The sequence below is a fragment of the Convolutriloba macropyga genome, chromosome 5 (assembly GCF_964194025.1).
Source record: "Convolutriloba macropyga chromosome 5, txConMacr16.3, whole genome shotgun sequence".
Classification (NCBI taxonomy): Eukaryota; Metazoa; Xenacoelomorpha; order Acoela; family Convolutidae; genus Convolutriloba; species Convolutriloba macropyga.
In genome coordinates this window covers 26,122,679-26,145,031 of record NC_134472.1, presented here as the reverse complement: position 1 = coordinate 26,145,031, position 22,353 = coordinate 26,122,679, and the positions used below count along the sequence as shown (strand labels likewise).

The window sequence follows — 22,353 nt, the reverse complement described above, 5'->3', positions numbered from 1 at the left end:
TCCATTACACCACTACACAACTGGTAATTAGTAAGCTGTAATTTTATATTTACTCTTTTATAAATTAAATACTTTCAGCCCCCCAATTATTTTAAATTGAGACTTATAGCACAGACAGGTCTTAGGCATATATCTTTGCCTTCGATTTGTTATATCTTTTGTCAAGTTTGACTGGCATACATAAAGAGATCCCGTATTGTGTGATCTGTAGCAGCCCAGCCAAATTTGATAGTAACCAGAAAATATTCTGTTCCTTTTTTAGGTAATCATTTTAGACTACAATGTAATGGTTTAGTATAATCACCAGCATTGACAAAAAATTTGAGAAAAGCTTTTTAAAGATAGGGATTGGAATACTGCGTGTGAACATTGTCACAGCTTGTTTGGTTTCAGAAAACAGCATCTAATATTCTTAAATTTGACCTCACTTTCACTTCAAAACTTTTCACCAACAGCATATGAACAATCTAGCTATATATAAAAGAATGCTCTGATCTGTTTTTGTTCAAACATTAACTTTGTTCAAAGATTTTTCTCAAAACAGCTCATCAATTGTAGTCAAATATGATTCAATTTCTTTTTATTGCATCAGTTAATTGTGCACAAGGCTAATAGCGCTCAGGTGTGTGTGAAAAATACCAATCACGTCTTTCTGTCTTTCTTTGCTTCTTTTTCTCATCTATTTGTCTTAGATTTGGGCTCTATTCTTCTCTTTATTGCGCAATAGTGACCGTGCTGTTGTATATAAAATTGTGTATGTGTATATAGATCTAGTGATATGTATTGAGGCACAAAAGATACAATGGACGACTATGATTCTTTTCACAAGTATTCTTAGCCGATGGTCCGCTAGCTTCAGCATGTTGCAAGGATAATATTAATAAAAGTTGGTGATGTAACTCATAAATTATTTGAAATTCTTTTGATTTTTCTTTTGAAAATTAAGTTCGCAACTTTTGAGGTATCTCACCTATGCTTTACTTATTTGGGACACCATTTTTCATTCATTCCGCATTTCTGACATGTATATGTGGATTTAGTTATCCCCGGTGTGACTTCGGAAATCTTTTGTCAGCTGTGCTCAGTCAAAAATGTACTATAATTTGTTTAAAAAAATCGCGAATAATTTGCAAATTTGGTGGTTTACACAAACCATTCTCAAATTTTGTAATAGTACAGGCCAAAAATATAAAATGAAACTTCATATAAAATTTGCGGAGCAGTTCTAAAAACACTTGCAAGCTGATTTTGTTATCAGAATGACAACTTTACGAACTGACCAGGTCTTGCACAAAACTGCTGAGTGCTATGATCAGAGTTCTGAGTCAGATAGAATTGAAACTCTTGTCTATTACTGATATCTGGTATCAGTACTGATCAGCAGTACAGAATACTGATATCAGCTAGCCCTCAGCGACCACCCGATTTGATGCTCTTGATATATTCCCAGTAACTATTTATTAACTCGTTCGCGAAAATTATTTAACCTACCGAAAACTAGTTTCTAATATATAAACTTCGCATTTATGAGGATTACTGGCATAGTAATGGTAGGGCAATTCAGAACAATCATAAAAATCATGGTATGATCCAAAGAAGTTGATAATAAAACTATAATAGTTTCTATGACTTTTCTATGACCATGACACAATGCTAATGGCGCATAGTATGATCCATCGTCGGGCTTCTTTGAATTTACAGAGATCCATCAATGGGTGGTATTGGGACTCCAACCCGGGTGGCTTCATAAAATGGTATTGGTCTGGGTTGCGCTGGAGAGTCTTTCTGCCAATTGGGGTGCCAGGTGATTTTTGAGGTGCAATCAGCCTTAGAGCAAGTGAAGAGCAAACAACAAAACAGTTGACCGATCAGAACGAGGCTGAATAGAAAAGTGTTACAAGGCAAGGCTAGAAAGGGAAAGGGAAACGAGAGAGGAGACAAGGACAAAGAATTTTGTAATCTGAGCGGACGAAAGTGGGGAATCTAAAGCGGAATTTGGGGCCGGCAATCAGGATATTTGAGTTATATAATCAGGGGATAACTGAGGTTATTAAAATGCATGAATTGCTTTACTGCCCTACCGAAATACCCCCTTTTGCCCAACTAACCAAAAATTTGTTGTGTTTGTTTTGATAAAATCTGAAACATAAACATAATTTAACTGACGTGAAAACAAGTTAAAAAGTGACATTATTTAGTCTTAATAAAATACGAGATATGGTAAATTAAAACACAAAATTGTCACGGGAAAATTTTTATTTTCAGGGTTAAATAAAACGTCAGTCAGTATTGTCTTTGTTGACCATTTCAAGCCATGATTGTGTTACAAACAAGCCGTAGATATCCAACAGAGTTTTGCATTAGTGCGTTAGGGTATTTGCTGTTCGGACTGTGGTCTTTTAATTGAATTAAAGCCTTCTTTTTGCTGTTCATTTGAAAAGAAAGACAAAAACAAGTCTCAGATTTTGACTGATCATGTTTTTACGATCTTGTCAATTTTTTATGTCTCTATGTCAAAGTTCTTCAAATTGCTGCAAACTTTTACTGCTACAGTTCAGAAATGTATGAGAATCTATCTAATTTCGAGCTTCGCGAAAACATTATCAAGTCGATAAATAAATCCAAATCAGTCAAAATTTTAGCTCCATATTAAGCCTAAATTATAGTAACAATTTTTTCCAAATTAAAAAAAAATTCTTCATTATTGCGCTATTTCACACGAAATCTGAGAGTATGTTTTCATGCAGAATGTAGGTTGTACGAATTTATCTTTATATATTACGCAAGCGTGTATATAAAGTTTTTGTTCACGTGTGCCGCACCCCGGAAACAAATAATTTCAATTGATGACAACTGTAACTGCCTCAGGGATGTAGCTTTAACGAGACAACACATTAGGCAGATGTTTACCATATATCAATTGGCATCCGGTTTTATGGCTTCCACCCTATTTCATGTGTGAACAAAAAGATTTATTTTGACGTAATTGATATCATTTAACACGACCAAGAGTCTAAATGATCACGATGCACTTTTTAAGTTAATCAAAATCAAATTTATCAAAACTCAAAAAGCAGTAAACAAAAACAGCCAGAAATGTTGAGAATTAAAAAACCAACATTTCCAAGAACTTTTTTATTATGAGCTAATCCTTAGTGCTTTTTGTAAGTGTTAAGGAATGGAACCAAAAATTTGAAGCTGGCAATTCATGAGAGTGTGTGAAAAACGAAAAAGAAAAAAATTACAATTTCAGAAAGCTTCCCAAAAACCACTAAATGAACAGTATTTTGAAAATCACTTCAGAAATTACTACGAAAACAAAAAAGAAAATCATAAAAAGTAAGAAATTGATTTCAAATTTGTTGCTCTATGTAAAACAGGTAAAAAGTTGTTTGATCGCAAAAACTCTTATTCTAAGAAATGTTGAGAATTAAAAAATTCCTCCAAGAATCAATATTTCCAAGAAATTGTACATTAAGAGCTAATCCTTAGTGCTTTTAGTAAGTCTAAAGAAAGCATCAAACAAAACACACAATTTCCGAAAAGTTTAAAAATTATACTTCACACAAAAACCACTAAATGAGCCGTGCTTTGAAAATCACTTCAGAAACTAATTGATAGAATAAGTATGAAATTGATTTCAAATGTTGCTCCATGTACAAAACAGGCAAAAGTTGTTAGATCACAAAAATTCTAGCGATTTTTGGTTTTACCTTTACTCCGCCTCGCTAATATTGTTAAAAGGAACTTTTAACTAAAATTTGGGTCGACTCTGTTTTTCATTTCAAATTGCAGATTGAAAATTTGTCTAAGAAAACTAATTTTTAAAGTTATTCTATTATAACTAGATATTCGGATAATTGAACTAGAGCTCCGACAGTGCTAAAATATCGATTATCCATGTGAATACTGTTATGTAATTTTCATTTACCACTGGAAATCAAGTAATTAAATTCCGTTCTAGTTACATCATGTGAAATCAATAAAAAGAAGGAGAAAAGTCAACTTCTTTGAGCATGTACAAGAATTGATTATTGAAAAAATAATTTTTTTTGCAGCAAAACTAGGCTAAACGATGGCAACCATTGCAAATGACACACAATCTCTGTGCTTCCAAAATTTAGCTTTAACCTTTTTCTAAAATTAAAGCAAAATTTATGTGAGGCTAGTTTTTTCCAGTCTGAATCAAAGATTTCTATAATCATCTTTAAAACAATGTGGTCACATGAAAATTCTGAAAAGTAACGTATTCAAGCAGGAATTATCTTCAGATTTTTTCTTATTAATAATTTTCCAATTACTCTTCCATAATAGGCCAAAAGCGTTGTTTGAGTATTTCAGTAGTAAGTACAGAATTCAAACGAACTGAATTAAAAAGGAGATAAGATTTGTAATTTTTATTTTGAAATTATTTATTTTTTTGGAAAAATTATAGGTGCTGAACAATATGAACACCTAACGGTTTCTAACAATTGGAAAAAAGTAATTTTTTTGCCAAAAAGACTTGTAGAATTGAACTAGGACCGCAAAGCAGCATCAATTGCTCAAATAAATCTAATCATGATCCAAAATCCTCTTTCCTAATTATTTCAGTATGTATTTTTGAGCTTTTTTGCAAACTAAATATGATTTGACTTTCGTTTTTACGACTCGAAGAGGAGTATTGGTTTTCTTAAGGTTTTTACGACTCGAAGAGGAGTATTGGTTTTCTTAAGGTTTTTTTTACCGGAAGTACTATTCGTTCAGACGCTGTTTTGACCTAAAAGTTAAAGTGAGTAAAATTGCCATATGAACTAATTTTTTCTGAGCGAGACAAGTTTTTTTATCATGCGCTGCGTTTAGTGAAAGACTTTTTGACTTTGAAAAGTAGTTTTTGACTGAATGGCACATATAGATAACCGTTTTTTCGTCTAAGTGGCCCAGTTTTTTTGCTTGTAATTTGATTTTTTGCGGAAACAATTATTATTCGATGCCATATTGAAATGTCAACCTCGGAAATTGATACCATAGTGTTTTGCAGAGCCTGAAGACGCGTTTCAAGTTCAAAATTGGCACATAATTCTTGATTTTTTAGTTATTTTTTGGCTTTTTTCTATTAATTTCTTCATTTTTGGATTTTTAACAGTCTTTCTGGCAAAAATCCGTTAATATGGCAACTTCCTTTTGATAATTTATATAGTCAACGCCTCTTTCTACCTCGATGTAATTTTGTTTTATGAAATTGTACATTTGAGAATCCGATTTTGGTAGATTTTTTCCGATTTTTCAGTTTTTTGTTTGTATTTTGGTTTTAATTACTAGAAACAGTCTTTTTGTGCAACATGATGGACTTTAATTTCATTTCAATAAAAATTCAATCATTTTTTCGCGCTAAGTTTTTGAAAAATAGTTAAAACTTTTTCACAAATGCAGTCTTGAAAGTTTTACTGACCATTTTTTTTGCAAAATGTTCCGATGTTTTGTATTTTCTCTATGTTCCATTTTTTGAGTTATCTTCAAGAGGATAGAACTTTGTATCGGATGGCTCGTTATCTTTTCTATGTCTCGATTTCTTAATAATGAAATGTATTCGTTTTTCTTGATTTTTTTAAAATTGATTTTTAACTTTCAAAAATCAACAATGTCATTTTGTTACGGTGTTCCTTACACTGTGTCAGTATTCTCCACATTCTAGTTAGTATCATTCTAGCTTCGGGCTGGCAACTACAGTTATTTTCGGTATATTGATTTTGTCAGATGTTAAAAAATTGATTGAATTCAGCTTTTTCTTAGATTTTCGTCATTTCTCTAATTTGCAATTGATTTCAATCAACGTAAGGCAGTACTGAGAGTCTGCTAGCAAGACTTGTCCAAAACATCCACCTATTAATGGTTACTGCAACTTTTTTGTGGCCTTGGTTTTAATTTAAACGATTATTTGCCTTTGAGTATTCCTCTGCTGCTTATGTCTTTTCTATTTTCAATTTAATTTTTGAATTAGTATGAAATCATGTTGTCTAGCGTATGTACAAGGCAGAAGTATATGCCTTTTTTTTAATTGCAGTGATTACAAGTGTAATCGTAGTGGTTTTCTGATTCTTAACTTTGAGCATTCTTCTTTTGAAAGGATTTAACTTAGTTTCTAATATTATTATCTGCCGTTTGCTTTCGCGATCTTGAATCATGAATTAATTGTTTGAGGGCAATTTATAGCCCTGTCGGCTTTTTCAGCCTATCAGTATTTTGACCTTGTTAATTATTTCGGACTTTTTTAACGTTACCATACGTTTTCAATAATATAAAAATTTGCTGCGTTTTGTTTCTCTTGGTGACAGTGGTTTAGGTCACCAAAATTTAGATCAGACCTGGGGAGGTAATGAGTTAATAGTTGAATACAAATGGTAATGGCTTCCGCTGCATTTACGGTTTTGTTTGTGAAGTTCTTATGCTTCGAGTCGCTTCCGGAATTCTTCCGGCTATGTTTTTTTTACCGGAAGTACTATTCGTTCAGACGCTGTTTTGACCTAAAAGTGAAAGTGAGTAAAATTGCGATGTGAACTAATTTTTTCTGAGCGAGAGAAGTTTTTTGATCATGCGCCGCGCTTAGTGAATGACTTTTTGACTTTGAAAAGTAGTTTTTGACTGAATGGCACATATAGATAGCCGTTTTTAGCCGTTTTTTCGTCTAATAGGCACAGTTTTTTGCTTGTAATTTGGTTTTTTGTGGAAATAATTTTTATTCGATTCTATATTGAAATGTCAACCTCGGATATTGATACCGCAGTGTTTTGCAGAGCCTAAAGATGCCTTTCAAGTCCAAAATTGGCACATAATTCTTGATTTTTTTAGTTATTTATTGTCTTTTCTTTCTATTAATTTCTTGATTTTTGGATCTTTCAACCGTCTTTTTGTCAAAAATCCGTTAATATGGCAACTTCCTTTTGATATTTCTTATACTCAACGCCTCTTTCTACCTCGATGTGATTTTGTTTTGTAAAATTGTACATATGAGAATCCGATTTTGGTAGATTTTTTCCGATTTTTCAGTTTTTTATTTGTATTTTGGTTTTAATTACTTGAAATAATCTTTTTGTGCCACATGATGGTCTTTAATTTCGTTTCAATATAAATTCAATCATTTTTTGGCGTTAAGTTTTTGAAAAATAGTTAAAACTTTTTCACAAATGCAGTCTTAAATGTTTTTTTGACCATTTTTTTTGCAAAATGTTCCGATGTTTCCTCTATTTTCCATTTTCCATTTTTTGAGTTCTCTTCAAGAGGATAGATCTTCGTATCGGATGGCTCGTTATCTTTTCTATGTCTCGAATGCTTAATAATGAAATGTATTTTTTTTGTTTTTTTTTTTAAATTTGATATTTAACTTTCAAAAATCAACAATGTCATTTTGTTACGGTGTTCCTTACACTGTGTCAATATTCTTCACATTCTAGTTAGTATCATTCTAGCTTCGGGCTGGAACCTACAGTTATTTTCGGTATATTGATTTTGTCAGATGTTAAAAAATTGATTGAATTCAGCTTTTTCTTAGATTTTCGTCATTTCTCTGGTTTGCAATTGATTTCATTCAACATAAGACAGTAGTGAGAGTCTGCTAGCAAGACTTTTCCAAAACATCCACTTATTAACGTTGTTCCCGCCTTGGTTTTAGTTTAAACGATTATTTGCCTTTGAATATTCCTGTGCTGGTTATGTCTTTTCTATGATCAATTTAATTTTTGAATTAGTATGAAATCATGTTGTCTAGCGTATTTACAAGGAAGAAGTATATGCCTTTTTTCCTAATTGCAGTGATTAGAAGTGTAATTGTCGTGGTTTTCTGATCCTTAATTTTGAGCATTCTTTTTTTTAACAGATTTAACTTAGTTTCTAAGATTATTATCTACCGTTTGCTTTCGCAATCTTTGAGATTAGAATCATGAATTCATTATTTGAGCGCAATTGATAGCCCTATCAGCTTTTCTGCCTATCAGTATTTTGACCTTGTTAATTATTTTGGACTTTTTTAACGTTACCATACGTTTTCAATAATATAAAAATTTGCTGCGTTTTGTTTCTCTTGGTGACAGTGGTTTAGGTCACCAAAATTTAGATCAGACCTGGGGAGGTAATGAGTTAATAGTTGAATACAAATGGTAATGGCTTCCGCTGCATTTACGGTTTTGTTTGTGAAGTTCTGACGCTTCGAGTCGCTTCCGGAATTCTTCCGGCTATGTTTTTTTTTCAGTTGCGGAGACAATCAGTTTTATTCAAAAGAGAAATCAGAGAGGAGAATCTAAACTTTGCCACAAAAAGTAGAAGAAAGAAGACAATGCAAATAAGTTTTGACTCTTATTTTGGTTGATTTTATCATTTTTCATTGTTTTTGGTTTTTGGATATTTTGAATTTTCTATTATGAACCAAACAAAAAATTGTTCACTCCTTTTTTTAATGCTCTACTGCTTTTTGTCCATTTAATCAGGGCTGTCTCCTATAACTGTGATTGCTGTTGACCAACCTTTACAAGCCGTGATCGAAAACACCGTCTCCCCAGAATGAATTATAATTTGATTTGTTTGGACTGACTCAAAGTTCATTGACTCAAAACGGTTGAGCTCATTCATTCAAATTCAGTATAAAATTGTTGTTCCGGGAATGATGAGAATTGTACTAATAAAATCAACTAACCATAGACTGTAAATTATTACGGGTATGCTCATTTACCACACCCCCAAAATTAATGAGGCGTGGAAAGAAACAGCGGAGTAAATAAGGTGTGAATTATTAAAGGTAAACAAGTTATTTCACCTGGATATTCGATGAGGATTGGCTCCTTAACTGATTGCGATTTTGAAATCTTAAAATAGATAAAGCTAACTTCGTGTAAAACTCAGAACAATCTAATTAAGAAATAAAACATTTACATGGTAGCAAAGCTTTTGCTCGAAGCAACTGTCACAGTAATATAATGTAAAATAAATCACGTAAGAAGTTGAGGTGCTCAAATTTAGGAGATCTGATAAATGACTCTTGAAATATCATCTTATAATGATCATTTATAGCTTTTATTGCTAAAGTGATCATTACTCATGATAAGCAGAATTGTTTACGCTAGACAGAATGGTGCCAGTTGACAAGCACCTGTCAAACCTGACAGGGGTTCAAGCAAGTTTATTTTCCTATGGACAACGAACATTTTCCTTTATTTCGCTTTTTTCGGAAGATACTATAATAAACAATTTTGCAGTTACCTAATAATAGCGACTGCAAAATTAGAATCCCGGCTATGCAACCAGAAAAAGTCTACCTAGAGTTTCATAATAGTTTTGGGCTACAGGTTTGGTGTTCACTTTCATCCTCATCGTAATTTTACTCGCAAACACACACACACACGCATGAACGCAAGCACTCATACACATACAAAGCCACTCCTCAGACACGCACACATGTTGGAGAAAAAGATCAAAAAGTATACCCGCACAAATTTAAACCAGAGACAGTTCTTCGTATACAAAAATTAAAAAATTTTGGCATATTTGGTGAAATAGTATATGACGAAACTCTCAAGCTTCAAAGTATAAGATTTCGTGGTTCCAAAATAAATTCAGGAAAAAAACAACTAATTTTTTTCTGGCTTCATGAAGCCGCTTGTTTTCCAATGGGACGTTTAAGCTCTCTTGATGTCGCTAAGTTGAGGAGGAAAAAACTCTGCTTATAAAAACAATAGAAACAGTGCAGGAGCTAGTGCTGAACCCGTAGCTCACTTTAATTTATGTACTTGCATCCACATACTTGTCATGGAAAAGTCACATAGCTTGAAGAAAACTCGGAGGGAACTCTATGAAGACTGGACAATTAAAAGAGAAAAAATCAATGAAAATCGGTTGCAAAGTTGAACGATACTGAAAGACTTTTGACTATTTAGATTTTTCTGAAAAACTATGAGGTCAATATTTTTTGAGTTTCTGTCATTTTTCAATACCAACCTTTTTCAATACTTAGGCGTTACAAAAAATGCAAAGCTCAAAGCGTTGATTATTCAACAAAAAAGTATGCGCTTCCGAAGTCAATGAAATTGACATGTAGTTTGTTTTAATTGAAAAAAAAATGTCTCAAAAATTACTTTAGAAATCTAACTTTCCCTTACCGACTATTTGTTTATTCATTCCTGATTAAAACTACTCAAACCGAAATTCAGCGCAACATTTAACTTACGGATTTTATAATCCCTTATAAACAAAAGTTTCTGTAGATATGATAGCGAATTTTCTAAAAGAAAGCTCTTTTATTACGCTTCAACGTTTGTTGTCTCCAAAAATATCTTATGAGAATTTTTCAATTAAAAATACTGCTCTTGCTAGATTAGTCAAGCAATCTTTATAGTCAAAGCAGAAGTTTGGCATCAGTTGCTCACTGCTCTTAACACTAGGAATCATAACTTGTATGGATGAATTTTTTCAGAAATTGTTTTATGTCAACGCAATTGTCGTTTTTTTTCAGTTTTTGTACTCTGGGTCTATTTCAATTCAATTTCATATTTGTTTGGTTTGCTGATGTTTCAATGGAACGCATCGTTACCACTATCCAGGGCAAAAGTTTTCGCAAATTGTAAGAGCAATTTTTGCATTTCATCAAAACAAGAGTGTCTAAGTAGATTGAAGTCACTTTTAGAGTGGTTTCCTTTAAACTTAAAAAATCGTGCCCTTATTGTAGCCGATAACACGAAAAATGACATAGTACAGAATTTTTTTGATGCTTACGTTATATGCAACAAATTTTTGTTGAAATACGTAATACTTTCACACAATAGCTATGCTAGCTTTTAATAAATGCATATCGTTCATATATGTTCATGTATATACCTTCTCAACTTTAACAGCTCGTTTAAACTTTTATAAAATGAGGGTACAAAACTAACCGAGGGGCAGGTTTCTTTGGCAAGGTTTTTTTTAACCATTTATAGTCATATATAATTCTAGATTCACTACAATAAACATGCTGCAATACACGCACTGCGTTGTGAGAACTAGGTCTTTTCATTTTTTTCATTTATTGTTATTATTTCAAGTTTCCCTAAAAATTTATTCGTACAAAATCTCAAGCAGTACAATAAACATGCTGCAATACACGCACTGCGTTGTGAGAACTAGGTCTTTTCATTTTTTTCATTTATTGTTATTATTTCAAGTTTCCCTAAAAATTTATTTGTACAAAATCTCAAGCAGATGATTTTGCTGCTATTTTCAACAATTATTTAAAATTTTTCTACTATTATAATTCGATCGAGTTTTAAACAGCAGAAACACAGAAAGTAATTTGATCAAATTATCTGTACTTTTTTCGCCCAATGGTTTGGTTCTTGTAAGTACAGTTTCTTTCCGTTTTGTAAAATCAGTTACTATTAATAAATCAATGTTTTACTAAAACTATTCCCGTTGCTCGCAACCCATATACCAAATTGTGACCCAGGTTGAGGTGCCCGTTCATTAACAGACGGTTATCGCAACGTACAGAAGAAGGTGGATGTGGTTCGCTCTTATTACCGAGGACACTAGTCAAAGCCTGTCTAACCATCAACGAGAATTTGGATGATGGTTGAAGAGGCATCGTCTGATTATGGCCGCTTATTTTTTAAGTACGTTTGATCACTATCTACGTGCACCATCAGATCAAGCCTATTTGTATCTGGAATCGGCTGATCATGAATGCCGTATTGGGTGAAAAAATGCAAAATTAACAGCTGAAATATTTCAAGTCGTCCCTAGATCTACTTCCAAAGAATAACAGGAAGGGACGGTTTCAGACAGCGCCTATTCAACATATTTTCCCCAAAAAAACTTAGGAACGAACAAGGATGAGTTATTTTTGAGGTAAAACGATGAACGAGGAGGGAAATTGACTACATATTTTCTGATCACGCCTGATTATTGTGTGGGTGCGTGTGATCATGACGGCGTTTGAGCAAGGTAAAAGATGATATCGTGAAAGAAAACGTCTGTTCATGGGTTTTCAACAAGGACCTCAGCCTGGGTAGAATTTGAAACAGATTTATTGGAAACTTACGGCTTTATTGTGCAAATTCGCGTTATAGAGCTTATATGTCTCGTACAGAACATAGCTAGTAAAGACTTTTTCAACTTTTATGAAGTTCAACTTCAATGCGACCTTGACTGGTTTGATAAGAATGCTTTCTTTTTGGTGTTTGAATAAGTAGCTGCTTTTTGAAAGGCTCCTGTAGTGTCTCTCGGCTAAATACCGAACATTATTTGATTATAAGTTTTGAATTTGGTCAAATAAACAGACAAATTACCTGAAGGCTGAAAGGACTTTAAAAAATAAACAACTGCTAGCCTCAGTGTCATTAGAAATTCAAATGTGAAAACAGAAACTGATTCGTATGTAAATACCATTGCATGGAATAGTTATAAACAGCTTGCAGGAATTCAGCTAACGGCTGGGGTCCAGATATTACTAGTTAATATTTATTACTAGTTAGGGGCTACAAGTATCTATCAACAAAAATGATTGACACCGCAACAGGTTAAGTAGGTTCTTACCTGAAATGTGCTGCAAATTTTGTATAAGGTTTTGAATAATCAATTTAGAAATTAAAATTTCTTTAAAATAATTTTGATAAAGAGAATTTAGATAGCAAATATTGCAAGCAGCCTAAATTGTAATTTTGTAAAATTGTAAACTTGAAAATTTTTAAGAGCTACAAAGGAGGCTAAATTTTACAGAATGGGGCCAAACTGTCTTATTTTAATTAAAAACTTTCAATTTTTGAAAGGTTAAGTAGTTACGCAAAGATGCAAATTCTTCATTAACTAAATTGACTTCCCGTTTTTGTTTCCCGGTAAAGGCCGTTGAATTTGTAAAAATTTCTCTGAAGTCTAAATTGCGATGGTATAGATTTGTACGAGGAACACTTCTGAAAAATGTCAGAGACAGTAAAACATAAAAGAAATAGTTCTCGATTGATCTATTTTGACCAAGAACGCTTGAGTACATTCAAGTCCTTTAATATCGAATTGTACCAATTTTATGAAAATTTTTGTCTGCGCCGTTCAAGATTGAGCTATAGGAATACTTGACCATAATCAAATCGAATTTGATGGATTAATGGCTGTAACTGGGCACAATTATAAGTCATAGGGTCAAAAGTTATTATCAAAGGTCAAGTCAGTATGTTTGTAATGAGTTATTTGAAATCGGCTAATTATTTCGGGCGGATTATAAACGGATGAAATAGATAAGTTGCAAGTATTTACTTTGTCTGATTATAGTCAAAATGAAGTTCTGTCATTTCAAATTACTTTCAAAATTCCTATTAAATTTTTTAATCTGTAAAATGGCTCTTATAGGAATTGATTAAATGTTTGTCGTCAATAAGAAGAAATTTCTAGACCAAATATGACAATGAAGATTTGAAGCTTTCTGAAAAGTCTGACAATAAAATTAAATCAAGCTTTCTCAGATTGAAACTCGGCTGAAATTACAGAGACAATCGACAAATAGTCAAAGTTGTTAAGTCGTTTTAGAGTGAAAAAATTATAAAACACAAAAGCTCTCGACTGCATTGAAAATTGATCAAATACAAACAGTTTTTGTGTTTGTTTGCAAATGGTTTGAAAGGGACTTGGAGTTGAAGTGAATAAAAAGTGACAAGTAGATTTGCGGCGTGAAGTATTAAATTATAAATAACCTTGTGCCTGCTGCCGTAGGAGGGATCATAGCTGCTCTCAGTTTGATTTAGCGTGAAGAAACAAGAGTTTCAGTCTGTTCAAACACCGCGTGAAAAGTGGCTAACTTAGACTTGAGTGCCACTTCAATTGCCAAACAAAACATTCACACTGCAATAATCACTGACCAGCTTCTTCTTCAGCGCATGTACCAAACAAAAATAAAAAACAAAACAGTTTTTTCCGGCAGAAAGTCAACAATCAAAAATTCTGAGTTAGCAGTAAACAAAAGCAGCCTAAAATGAATAATTCTCCAAAGAAAGTATGCATAAAAGAAAGTGTCATTAAATTTTTAGAGACGTGAAATGAAGTGAAGCCTTCATTGGTAAAACCAGAGCGTCTTTTTTCATCATCGAAGTTTGGATCTTTTCTTTCTGTTACCGCCCCACCCCTATAAAACAGATGTTCTTGCACACCCCACAAAAAAATTTTGTCAATATCAAAACCTGGTTTACGTTTCATCACTTTACTTACCGATTGACTGAAGCAACTGAAAACACTCTTGGAAAAATTTCTCAGAAAATTACCTTGATCACTCCAATTGTTATAGCAAAACACGTCAAAAAGTGTTAAGCAGCAGTTTTCATTCATGCTTACATTATATGCAAAACGTTTGTTCCTTATATGTGTATATTAGAAACCTTCACTTTGTTAGTTAATAGTAAAAACATAATACTCGTATATTTATACTTGAAAGTAACCTTACAGGACTCATTATGCTTAGACGCGCATAACGGGGTGTGCAAAAAAGTACATGGGGCTATAATCGAAAAGGTTCCGGAGTGGTCTGATTTTGTTTATTTTGAAAGACAGGAAAACCAAATTTTTGTGAAAATAAAACAGGTCACTCAAAAAAAAAATAGAATTGAAAATTTGTCGAATAATTGCAATCTCCCACCAAAATGCTCGCGAGACAAATCTAAACAAATATCTCAAAGAACAAGTCAGCAAGATGATAGTTTGCAGTTGTTTTTTATGGAGGTTATATTAAACAATCAAAAGAAAAAGGCAATTAGCTCTGAGGATTATTTACAAACAGTGTTTTGAGAGGAACCCGCTGACACTATTTTTTGACAATCTTTTAAGAATGTGGGTGAAAATTTAAAACAAGTACAAAAACAGGAATCTCCCTGCCATTATTGATTTTTTTAGGTGGAGTCATGAACATGTTGAAAACATACCAAATGGGCATGTCTACCGTGGAACATTATTCAGTTACTTTGGAAACTGATGGCCAGCTGAACGGCTTACAAGACATATCTAAACAAACATCTCAAAGTACAAGTCAGCAACACCATAGTTTGCAACTATTTTTTTCTTGGAGCTTGTATTAAGCTGCAAAAGAAAAACAAATATGTGAAATTTTAGCAATTAAATCTAAAGATTATTTAGAAACAGTGATTTGAGAGGAATCGGCTGACACAAGTATCACCTAATTTGAACAAAATGGTGTCCTTCTTTTGATATATTGTTAAGAAAGGTGATGAAAATGTAAAACAAATGAAAAAAGGAGACTTCCTACCATGTTGGCATTTTTGGACGATTAATGAACTAGATGAAAACATTCAAAATTGGGATTGGCAGCAGTTTTTCAGCTTCAAAAATAATTTTAATGGGATCACAGTGGAACTTTATTCAGTTCTTTTAAAAATGATGGCAAGCGGATTGAATGAATTTTCAACTCTATCCGCAGTAGAAGCGAATTTCAAACAAAAGCTCATTGAGCAAAAAAAACGGGAGAAGGTATTTTTTATAGCTGTTATGGAAAGCTGTTGTTTTTTGAATTTTTGTGACCTAATTGTTGATCTTTTTGAAACAATTTAACAAAAATTGTCAAAGCTATCAAACTTTCTTAACAGAAAAATACATATTGAAGACCGATAGAAAAAGTACAGGAACTGAAATTGAAAAACAACGCCCGCAGTGGTCTAATTTTGTTTCCTTTCAAAAGCAGGAAAATAGTTTTTTTGTAAAAAAACCAAAGGGCACGGTAAAAAGACAAATGGTAGCCTTTAAAATTTGTCGAACCTTTGCAATCTCCCATCGAGTTTCTCACTTGACAGGTCTATACAATTATCTCAACGCACAACTTAGCAAGAGGATGGTGTGCAGTTGTTTTTTTCTCGGAGGTTGTATTAAATTGCAATAGAGAAACAACCATGTCAAACTTTGGCATTTAGCTCCAAGGATTATCCAGAAACACTGTTTTGAGAGTGGACTACTGACACAATTATCACATAATTATAACAAAACGTTTTCCTATTTTTTGACAATCTTTAAGGAAAGTGAGTGAATATTTAAAGGATATGCAAAAATAGGAATCTTCCTACTATGTTGGCGCTTTTTGATCGAGTACTGAACTAGTTGAAAACATAAAAAACTGGGAGAAGCAGCAGTTTTTGAGCTCTTTGCATAGTGTAGCTTAAAAATGCTTACAGTTGAACATTATTGAGTTCTTTTGGAAGCTGATCGCCAGCGGAACAGTTGTTCTTTCACTTTTATTTGCAGGAGAATCAATTTTCAAATGTAAACGCATTGAGCAAAACCTAATGTTATAGCTATTATTAACAAACTGGTGTTATGTGAAAGTTTGTGGCCTAATTGTTGACAGTTTTGCAACAAATTACAACAAACAATTTCAAATCTATCGTGCTTTCTGAAAAATTATCAAGATAAGAACGTTATAAAAATTTAATTAGTTCCGTTCACAAACTCCTTGACTTTTTTAGTTAAATACGTTTATTCTAAAAGATAAAGAGTGAATAATCATTTTTTTTTCATTTTGCTATCACACTGTTTGCGAAATTAAGGAAACGAATTTGAAAATGACATTTCAGAAATTCAACCACACACATTACATGATTTCTAAACATAGTTTATGAGAAATCTATCAAACTTCTAACTTCAATTTATCAACCACAATATGAAGGATAGTTTTAACTGCAACTTTTGAGCTCTAAAACTTTCAAAAATCTCGTTCTCAAATTGAAGCACCCCAAGTTTCAAGCTGACTATTTCTTAAATCTTTTAAAAAGTTTTTTCAAAGCAAATTATTATTCCGAGATTTTATAAATGATTTTCGTCTATATAAGTGATATGCCCACAGCTATATTTATCAGAAAATCGGGTTTCATCCCGAAATAGAAAATAGTGTTGCTCCTGTTATTTTAGTGAGAGATCTTTGTGTTTAATTCGAAGTTTGCAATATTCGTTTTCTGGGCATAATGAGGAATCAGAAATATCAACCAAGAATATCAAAAAAGTGTTTTGTTTAAAGGTGATCAGTTTTTAAGTCAGTTACCATAAATCAGCACTGGATCAATGTTTTACTATTGCAACATAATGATTTAGTACTGATATTCGGTTGCATTAAGTCATCTAGTAGTAATTACTGGTCTGTTCGGCAACTAAGGTCGGATTTAATAGGATCATTCTGACAAAATGACGTTAAACATTTGAAACAATCAAGCTATTTATGCAGCCAATAAAAACAAAATATTGAATACGATTTTTTAACCTTTATGAGTGGAGGGTTCCAAATAATTAGGAGAAAATAACAAAAAAGTACGTGTAAATTGACAATTTATGAATTGACAGACAGAAAAGACAATAACGTGTGGTTCATTCTATATATTCTGACTCTAGAAGGCCTCTAGTCATTTCAGATCTAGAACGACTGCAATAACGAACCAAACATAATTTTAGGCTGAGAACTTGAAAAGTGAGCGTTCAATTTTATCGACTTTAGAATAAGTTTTTTGCAGCCAATTGCGCTTGTTGTTAAAACATTGCGTTGAGATAACATTTCGCCCCAATTTCTGAAAACAATTTTGCAAAGGTTGGTATTTTAAAAAATCTAATCTTATTTCACTGTTCCAGTTAGTATATCGACAGCATTCAACTTTTTTTTTGATAGTAATTGCAACTTCTGAGCAGAAAAACTTTGTTTACCCGCAAAAGACGCGCATCTTTTGCTGCTCTAAAAATGTTCAAAATTGTCGAAACTTGTCTGTTCATAGTTTTTACAAATAATTTTTGGCCATGATTTACCATCCAACCTCGATTGTATGCCTCAGATTCCGCGTTTTTTTTCGTGCCTTTGGTAAAAGTTGGTAATATGTTCTATTAAAAACAATATACTTCCTCAATAATTTGAAGCAGATAAAACCGAAGAAAATTACACTTCTTAATCTGTTTGTAGAAAATTAAAATATATTTTATTATCACATCACTATATTTTATTCAAAAAAAAACTTTTCATACTTTAAAGTGTATAGAATAATAATTAGCAGGCTGACTTCTTTTAAAGACATTTTGACATCATTTTAAAACGGTCTGTCATTTGATATCCGCTGGCTTCAAACAATTTACGATCAGAACTTTGTATAAAATTACTTCTGGTCAATTTTACTTGTTGCTACAAAGCTCCACTATGTTATTTGATTGTCATGTACCAGTCGCATTGTTTATATTACACATGAAACGGCTTCGGGGTAAAAATAAATCGACTTGAATAAGAAAAAATTTGAGCTGAAATTAGCTAAAAGCGAAAAAGGCTAAAACTGAATAAAGTAAAATTTTTGGGTTCATTTCTATGCGTCTTTTATTTACTGATAGTCATATGCTCTTAAGTAAGTATTACTATGAATACTCAATGCAGAAACGAGTTACAACTTGAGACAAAAAGTAACAACAGATATATCTATTTTTTCTCTTCTTTTGAGATAAAAACACTTATAGACAACGTGTTGAGTACTAGACTAGACGTAACTTCGACACAAAAGCGACAGCTACGAATCTGAGAGAAAATGTTGGTACCATTTTGACGATGATAAACAAGCTGGTCAGTTGATAAAAGTCTTAAGTTTAGACCAATATTTAAAGCGGAGATTCTCTTCGACGAAACCAATTAAATTCCTTATCAACAGACACATCATATTTTTAATGTCCTATCAAAGGTCAAAAAGGTTGCTTTATCTACATGCTGTTTTAAACGTATGCTGTAATCAGAGGTGGGAAGTATGGTTTTTAGTGCTGACAAGTTAATATAGCAAAACTTCTCATATCGAATGATTTTTACGTAAACTTCGGGTGGTCTGAAGCATTTACCAGGCCAAGATCAGATGTTAATGTTGCAAGATCTTGCAAGCTTCGTGCAAAAAGATGTCAATCATTCCAGATCTTGTAGGTCGATTCCTGAACTAGAACCAATGGTATATATCATTAGACTATCATATTTCAATAGCATATCTACGATTCAGTACTGTATAAGATTATCTTGACGTATTTCAAATGCTACTTATTTATTGTTCTCACATTTTTTGACAAGAAAAAAGAAAAACTTTAAGCTGGCCCCGCTTTTTTGTGTTTTTTTACTTTTTTGAGGGCATCCCAAACCAATCTATGTGGTATCAATTTGAAACTATCTACTTCTAGAATTTTACTACAAAAAGAAATTTTACGAATTTAAATTTTTTTCGAAAAAGATTTTGAAACAATTTTGACCCACAATTTAGTCCAAATGCAGCTAACATTTGGTCAAAAATCAATGCATTCAGCCAATAGTACCCTTTGCAAATCCCTCTTCTAGAACAAAATTACAAAAACATTAGAACAAAAAATATAGACAAATGTTCAGTAAATTTGTTGCCATCTTGTGAATATATAAAGTGTTTCCTACCAATTTTAAGCAAGCATTTTATTCGATCTTGAGTTCGTAGCATACTTAAGAACTATATACTCAATTTTTTTTGTTCAGTCAATTTTGGCCGATCGATATATTCATCGTAGAGAGTTGTGACTGGAATCCTTAGAAAGCCCGTCCAGCGTAGAATATGGAATTAAAAAGATTTTTTGAATTTCGTTTTCTAACGCGAGTTATCGTGGTTTAAATTTTTGTGAATATTAGACCGATTTGTGATAGTTAGATCAATTTTATTCACATTTTCCTGAATTTTTGCCTGAAATTTTGTCAATTTTGGTAAAATAAGTAAAAATTGTTAACAACTCTACTGTTGATTTTTTTAGAGACAAAAGTTTTGTCGACTATTTTGATTTAAATTTTTGGCTCAATATTTCAAAATTCAGCATTTTTCAACAAAAATTAACCAAATTGCGCTACTTTAGTCCACTTTGATTAAATTTGCTGGATTTACGCTCCCATAAACATCTAATGCAATCCTTGTAAGCCATAAGCTAGAAAAGGAACAGATCTACTTCCACTTCCATTGAGAGTACTCCTGAATTATAATTTTGCTTTTTTGCCAACTTTATGATTATCAAAAATGCAGCATTTATGTTTGATCTTTTAACTAACAAATAATCAAGATCTATTTCACTCGAGACAATTGAGCGTTCTTAAAGGACGAACAGCAATAGCAAGATTGGGTTCCGTCCAATTTTGGACTGTTATAATTCGAAAATATATGGGGTTGTAATCAGTCGGTCATTTTTATTTAAAAAGTCGGTCATTTTTAAGTTAATTAAAGAGCAGAACACTCCAAATCAAAGCTCACTAATGATAGGTCCAATTGACTGCCTAAGCAGTTACAAAAATCAATGTATCTATTTTGTTTACTCGAATTATGGTCGTTTTGACTTTTAAAAAAGTTTGTTTTTTAAACAAACAATGGCTTATTGAAATTTGCCGAAATTTTTCTCTTTATTTGGTCAACTTGTGGCTTAGTGTCAGCAATGAAAGAATAGAATTTTTTTCTTCCGCTTCATTCCACTGATTTTAAATTTATTCTGTTTTGCGGTAGTACGCGTTAAGTTATGGTTTTCTGGTTTTGATTTAACTAGATTTCACAAAATTTTTCAATTATTTAGGCATTGGCTCATTTTCCACGTCTTTTTTCTTTTTTTGACTCATTATTATTCATAGTTCACATATTACATTATTAGGTTTCAAAGAAGGCAAAATGGCACATAGAAAAGTCTTTAAAGGCGTAGAGTATGGTTTTAACGGCTTCGAGAACCCTTTCTCGAATTATTTACATTTGTCTTTAACTGTCGGGTTTAATTTGTCATTTTAGTCGTATAAAATTTCCTGGATAAGAACCCATTTCTTTGGTTTTCTATGGAGGAAAACTGGAACCAATGTTTTGAATTGAGTAGATAGCTGATGTCCTCGTGACTTTGAAAACAATTGTTTTCAAAAATAAAAAAAACATAGTCTCACTAATTACAGGTCACTTGTGACCTTATTTTTTTCAGGGGAATGTGCAATTGAACAAAATCTAATGTTTCGAAAGAATTTGTTATGAATTTACTGGCTACAACTCGGGTGTTTTGCAAAAAAGTGTAAAGTAATTTTTTATTTGTGTCTGAATTCGATGTTCTTCTTGTAGACGTAAGACAGATTCAGAAGAATAACAGGTGTCAAGCGCTTCCTCTGTTTTTTTAGTTAACAACGAGACGAGACGTTTAAAAAGACTTTGCTAGAAAAAAAATAAAGACGAATTGAGACATTTTATGTCTCGTTAATAATGTATGTCAGATAATCAAATCAACTTTCAATAATTGTTCTAGCTTCCCTATGTGCTTTTTTGAATGCTAGCAATGCTTTCTCATGGATACGAACAGCTTGAATTAAAAAAGTGTTCAGTGCTCACAAATGAGAAAAATCGCTGTTTCTTGGACAATTTTTATTTAGCTCTTTTTCGATTATCTCGATGAAACATGGAGACTTTTTGGAAGCTTCCCGGCAAAACTAGCAATTGGATTTTGTCGTATTTTTACAAATTAATATTTTGAATTTTCATGTCCATTGAAAATTTGAAACTCGTTTTCAAGGTGCTCGGAGATGTCATTTTACTGATGGTGTTAGTCTAATTTTGTTTAAAAGTGACACTATCACAACCTGGCCGTAAAAATGCGGACTTAATATAATAAACAAAGCTCAACATTTTTGCGGTCTTGTCTTGGTCGAAAGCATGCCTAGAATTTCTAAGCATGTTAGTTGAAGAAACAATTGCTTCAAAAACGTTTCAAAACAGACAAAAGCAATTTTCTGCGCATTTTCAGATCTTAGCATCAAATTTCAATGACGTATGCTCGGTAAAGGTTGTTATAAAGGCTTGACCATAGTAAGAATGTTATCAAGCTATCCAGGCTAAAAAGTTTTTACTTTACCTACGAGGTCATCTGACAGAATTTGTCGTGTCTGGTCTCAAGGTATTATCTTTTCTTCTTTTGAATTACAATTTTTGCTTTGAGTTGCCTTATAATTTTAACAAACATTAATAGAGACATTTTTGTCCTGAGAAGCAAAACATTTGCCAAAAAATCCACTGCAATTACAAATTAGTGTTAAAAGTTGAAAAAAGTAGAAACCAAAGATAAAAAATATGAAAATTAAGGCAGATTGAATTGGAGATAATGATGCAACCAATAATCGACACTAAACACTCCTCTGTAAAAAATCAGTTGACAATACGTTTGTCCTTTTGGGTTACTTTTTCATTGTGAATTGAGGAAAAATGTTTTTGATTAAATTTTTTTTCGGTCAATTTGTTTGGTTTTTATATATATTCGAATTTATTTTCACACTTTCGGCCTAAATTTGAGAGAATTGCCTAATTCGGATAACACGAGCTTTTAGATACACTATAAATATTTGGAGTGTTCCATTTA

General features: G+C 32.4%; 1 protein-coding gene across 2 annotated transcripts in view; it reads right to left on the bottom strand.

Moving 5' to 3' along the window:
- Window positions 1-22,353, bottom strand: part of LOC142339265 (muscarinic acetylcholine receptor M4-like) — an 88,971-nt gene that overhangs the window by 51,015 nt on the left and 15,603 nt on the right. The window contains exon 1 of one of the 2 annotated variants that reach the window (XM_075389152.1): window positions 12,535-12,610. The exons of the other annotated variant lie outside the window; for it this stretch is intronic. The gene's annotated coding sequence lies outside the window, so the exon portion shown is untranslated. Of the gene's footprint in view, window positions 1-12,534; window positions 12,611-22,353 lie in introns of those variants that run through there. 2 annotated transcript variants of the gene reach the window in all.